Source organism: Arachis stenosperma, chromosome 9 (genome assembly GCF_014773155.1).
Source record: "Arachis stenosperma cultivar V10309 chromosome 9, arast.V10309.gnm1.PFL2, whole genome shotgun sequence".
Lineage (NCBI taxonomy): Eukaryota > Viridiplantae > Streptophyta > Magnoliopsida > Fabales > Fabaceae > Arachis > Arachis stenosperma.
This window is the reverse complement of record NC_080385.1, coordinates 149,614,646-149,619,623: the sequence shown is the minus strand read 5'-3', so window position 1 is coordinate 149,619,623 and position 4,978 is coordinate 149,614,646. Positions and strand designations below refer to the sequence as shown.

Here is a 4,978-nt window from a genome sequence, read left to right as displayed (position 1 = left end):
ATGAAAAATTTACTAGTCAGAACACAAATATAAAATAAATGTAAAAATAATTACATAAAAAAAATTAATTACCTAATATTTCTAGTCTATATCGACATAAGCTCATTTGATTTAAATTTTCAACCATCATAGCCATGTATAAGTTGTTCATAGTGATAAAAATACTTATATATGACACATATATCCATCAAGATCCGCACGTCATAATATGACATGTTCTTAATTATTTGAAAACATATACTAGCTAGGACTAGGATTAATTGGACCAAATCATGCTATCTTGCAATATTCATTGTGCTGCTTGTAGTTGTCTCCAAATTGGAAGTGAAAGACCATGAGTAAATATCATGTGCCTCTACACCACCGCTTGTTGAGGTGGCAGATAACCCAACCCTAACCTTCTCCGGCAGCACAACTTTCAAATCAACCACTTGGGAAACAGTAGTAATCCTACCATTTTTGTTAGTAACGGAAACACTCAAGGTCTTAGACAAAGAATCATATATTGTACTCACTCTAACTAACGATCCACTAACGCGATTCCATTGACAGTCTTCAATGAAATCAAAGAGTTGACATCATCAATTCCAACATGTGCAGAATCTGGATCCCATTCGTTGGTGTAAGTGTCAAACTCTACACCAACGAATTGGTTAAAAGCGTTGCTGCTGGCATACAACACCGAGGAATCCAGCCACCACTCGAGTTGTTGGGAATTTCGGTGTTTTGTGGCGCAAGAGAATGTTAGAATATATATTAGGATCAATTAGTATTTATTAGAATTATTTAGTATATTTGCATATTATTAAATATTACGTCTTTATTATTTCGATTCTCTTAACACTTATAAATATCCTTTTATATTGTATCATTTTACACAACTTGAATATACATAATCATTTTTTTCTACTACTCTATCTTACCATTTTTACTATGGTATTAGAGCTATGACATCCTCCTTGAAAAGGATATGTTGTTTTTCTTTCGGTGAAATCACCATATTTTTCACACTTTTTCTCTATTCCATTTTTCTTGTTTTGTCACTTCTTTGATGCTTTTTCACCTTACCAACTAGCCTATTCTTTCTTCTTGTATATTTCGAGTCGACTGATCAAACACTATTGTCATCGGCTGCTTACCTATTCTCATGGAGAAATCATATAGTTTTTGCTCTCTTTCGGCAATTTCGTCCGCATTTCTTCGTGGCAGTTCTGTCTGTGTTCTATCGTGGTAGTTCCATCTGCATTCTCTTGTGGCAGTTCCGTCTGCGTTTCGTCTATGTTTCCTTATGGCAGTTTCATCTGCGTTTTCTTGTGGCAGTTCCATATGCATTTCTTTGTGGCAGTTCTGTCTGTATTTTTATGGCAATTCCGTCTACGCTTCCTTCCTGTAATTCCCTCTGCATTTTCTTTTGGTAGTTCCGTCTGCACTTCCTTTTGACAGTTCTGTTTGTACCGGTTCTATCAGTTTATACAGTTTTCTTTCTCTCTTATTTTGTTGTTTTAAATAAGTTTCAAACTCAAGTTGTCACTTGAGTTTGATGGAGATGTTAGAATATATTAGGATCAATTAGTGTAAGAACTGCGATTAATTAACCGTTTAATTAAATAATTAAAATTGCCCAAATAGGTTCCAAAAATTTAGAATGTTAATTAGAAATATAAATATGATTTTTAGACTCAGTAGATTTTTTCTGAGTTGGAAATATAATTTTTTTGCGAAAAATTGCGTAAAACCACGTACCAGTAAATTAACCGGCAGTACTAGCTTAAATCTGTCTAGTACTGTGTGAGAATGATAAAAATAGTAGAAAAGCTTAAGAAAATAATTAGAGTTAAAACTGGGCTAATTTTAAAGGTTGGCCCAAAGTTAGACAAAACGGGCAAAAAACGCTAACGAATTGGACCGAGCCCAAGCCCAACATAAAACCCCTCTTTAGTGAGCATTCAACTCATTCATTTCACGAAACACAAACACACACAGTTGGGAATTGAGAGAGAGAAAGGAGAAGAAACACTATTCACTCCTCTCTTCAATTGGCCATAACTTGAGCTACGGAGCTCCGATTCGCGTGTCATTTGCGGCTACGCGAAACTCTCGCCGAACCCGTCACTTCTAGCTAGGTATTATGGTGAGCTTCTCGAAAATCTCTGTCCAGTTTTTTGCCCTTGTGAAATTTGAATTTTAAGTTTTGGTTTTGAGTGAAATTTTGTATTTTGATTGTTTAGGTACTAACTATTAGTGAAGGATTGTTGGATTCTATCCCAAATTTTAGTGGATAAGTTTGAGCATTGGTGATTATTGGAGTTGCCTTGGATATTTGGAAGCATTTGGATTGGGATTGTTGACTTGATTTTGGTTGGAAGCTTGGTTTGGACTCAAATTTGGGTTTTGTGCATATTGGGAATCGGCCAAGGTATGGTTTCAATTTTTTCTATGTATATATATTTTTGGATACTTAGACTAGTGGACCTTAAGATAGGATTGAATTGATTGTTGAATTTGATCAGTATGATGGCATTGTTGATTTTGATGAATTATGATGTTGAACTTTGAGATTGTTGTTGGTTATTGAAATGAAAGTTGAAAATGATGATTTTGAGTGTTGATAAAGAGTTGTGAGGCTTATTGATGTTGATGTGTTGAGTTTAGGGAAATGATGTTTTGAATGTAATAACTGAGAATTTGAGGAAGGAAAATAAAGATTATTGGATGAAATTGGTGAAATGGCATGTTGGTAGGTTATCGAATGAATTGGAAGATATTTGAATATCATTCATATCCATTGAAATTGTTATGGTTATAGGATATTTGGTATTGATTGTGAATTTTGGAAATTTGATAACCTAGTTATTTGGTATTAAAGATGAGTTAGTGACCTATTTTAGTAAAATTTATTATAAATTTAGAAGACGGAGACTTAATAAGTATTCGGAGTACTAAGGATGAAATAGTTGTGTGGGTTGAAAGAGTACTGTGGATGATGACTATGATGAGCTGCAGGAATGTGAATTGATAATATTGTGACGAGTCTGTGACTCGAAGAATGATGATGAATTTATGAATATTGAAAGTGATCACTGAGGAATATAAATATACTGTTTAATACTGAGATTGTTGAGACGTTATGTGCCTGGCAAGGATGGTTGGTTAATCCCGCTTGTCGAGGTCGTGGCGAAGGCGTAAGGACGTTGGTTCATCCCGCTTACGTTGAGATGTGAGGTCTGTGACAGAGTATCTCGCTCGCATTTTTGGAATCACAAGAGTGTGCCAGGCACGATATCCCTAGGGGTTCTTATTTATTCGTGACCGAAAGGCAACATTCCCATGGGAATGTGTCGAGTTGGCAGTTGAACCGACAATGTGATATCACAACCAAATAGGACAGGCATTCATTATGTGCATCTTCTATTTGTTTGCTTGCTTTGCTGACTTGAATTGCTTGTCTAATCGTATAACATGATTATTTGCTTCTTGAATTTCTTGATATACATGCTATACTTGTGCTTTACTTGCATTGTTATTACTTGTATTTTCTACTGGAATTGAGGAGATTCGGAAGGCGGTGGCGATGTAATTGCATGGCTGTTAGGCTGGCAAAAGCTGTGGGACAGTAGAGAATTGGTAGATTAGAAATCCACTAAGTTAGATTTTCCTATTTCATTATGATTTTTAAAGTAATGGTTTTAATTTTAGTATGCTTTAAGTTGAATCTCATGATTTCTAAGAAGCTCTAGGATTGCCTCTAGCGTCCCGGAGTCTTATATCTTACATTATTGGGCACTGTTACCATACTATGAACCTCCGGTTCTCATTCTATACTTTGTTGTTATTTTTCAGATACAGGTCGTAACCCACCTCGGTGAGTTACGTGATAGTGACAGAGCGGAGGATCTTGATTATCTTTTGGAGACTTTTGATTTGCTTAGATTCTCTCACTTTTGTATTTATATTTTGCCTTAGAGGCTAACCTTGAGAGAGATATTGTATAAGCTGCTTTAATTTTCAAAACTCTGTATGTCTGTATATAACTAGTCAGCCTAAACTCCGAAGGCTGAGGCTAGTTTATGACTATTATATTCTCTTATATATACTTATATTTTGTTATCTTATATTTATCTTGTGCCTTAAGTTTGTAGCTTCGTATGAACATATTGCGCTTTTGTAACCATGTTTTTGAGCTTATTTCTTCATCGAGCTTCTAGAATTATTATTTCCTTCTATATATATTATTGTATAAGCTTTAGAATTGTTGTAATCTTTGATTAACCATTGCTTTACGGCATGAGGTAAGACTTAGGGTAATTAGGGTATTACAATTACATTCATTAGAATTTAGCATATCTGAATATTTATCATATAGGATATTACGTTTTTATTATTCGATTCTTTTAGACCCTATAAATACCCTTCTATATGTATTATTTTATACGATTTGAATATATATAATCATTTTCTCTACTGCTTTCTTATCCTTTCTAACAAAGAAGATAATCTCATCAGCCGGGTTGTAACCTTCGACATCTTCAGCAACAAAGGAAAAGAAGTGACAAAGCTAGCAATGTTCCCGTGGCTTTGTCCCAAATAGTCACCGGCATAGCACACAAAACACGACCGGTGTTTGAAACGGGTTTTCACGACTTGTTATAGCCAAACCCCGTTTCCTAGAATCTCGAACTGCCTTGGAGAGTTATGCTAGGGTTGTTATTGGAGAACTTGGTGAAGTTGAAGGAAATTACTTTTGTTGCGTTCATCTTGTTATTACTTGCAAGGAAGAGAAAGAAAATGACTAGAACAACACAAAAATGGTTTTGGGTTTGGATGATTTGAGTAAGAGATAGCCATGGCTTAGGAGATTTTTTTTTATTAAATACGTTCAATGAATGATGATAATAACACTAGTTATCACATTGTTATATAGTAACTGGGGAGTGGCATTGTGGGGTTCTGAATACCTGTTCGATTAAGCCCGCTCGAT

General features: G+C 35.0%; 1 pseudogene; it reads right to left on the bottom strand.

The window, feature by feature from the left end:
• Positions 1–275: 275 nt before the first annotated feature.
• On the bottom strand, positions 276–4,631 carry LOC130950083 (putative bark agglutinin LECRPA3; annotated as a pseudogene).
• Positions 4,632–4,978: the final 347 nt, after the last annotated feature.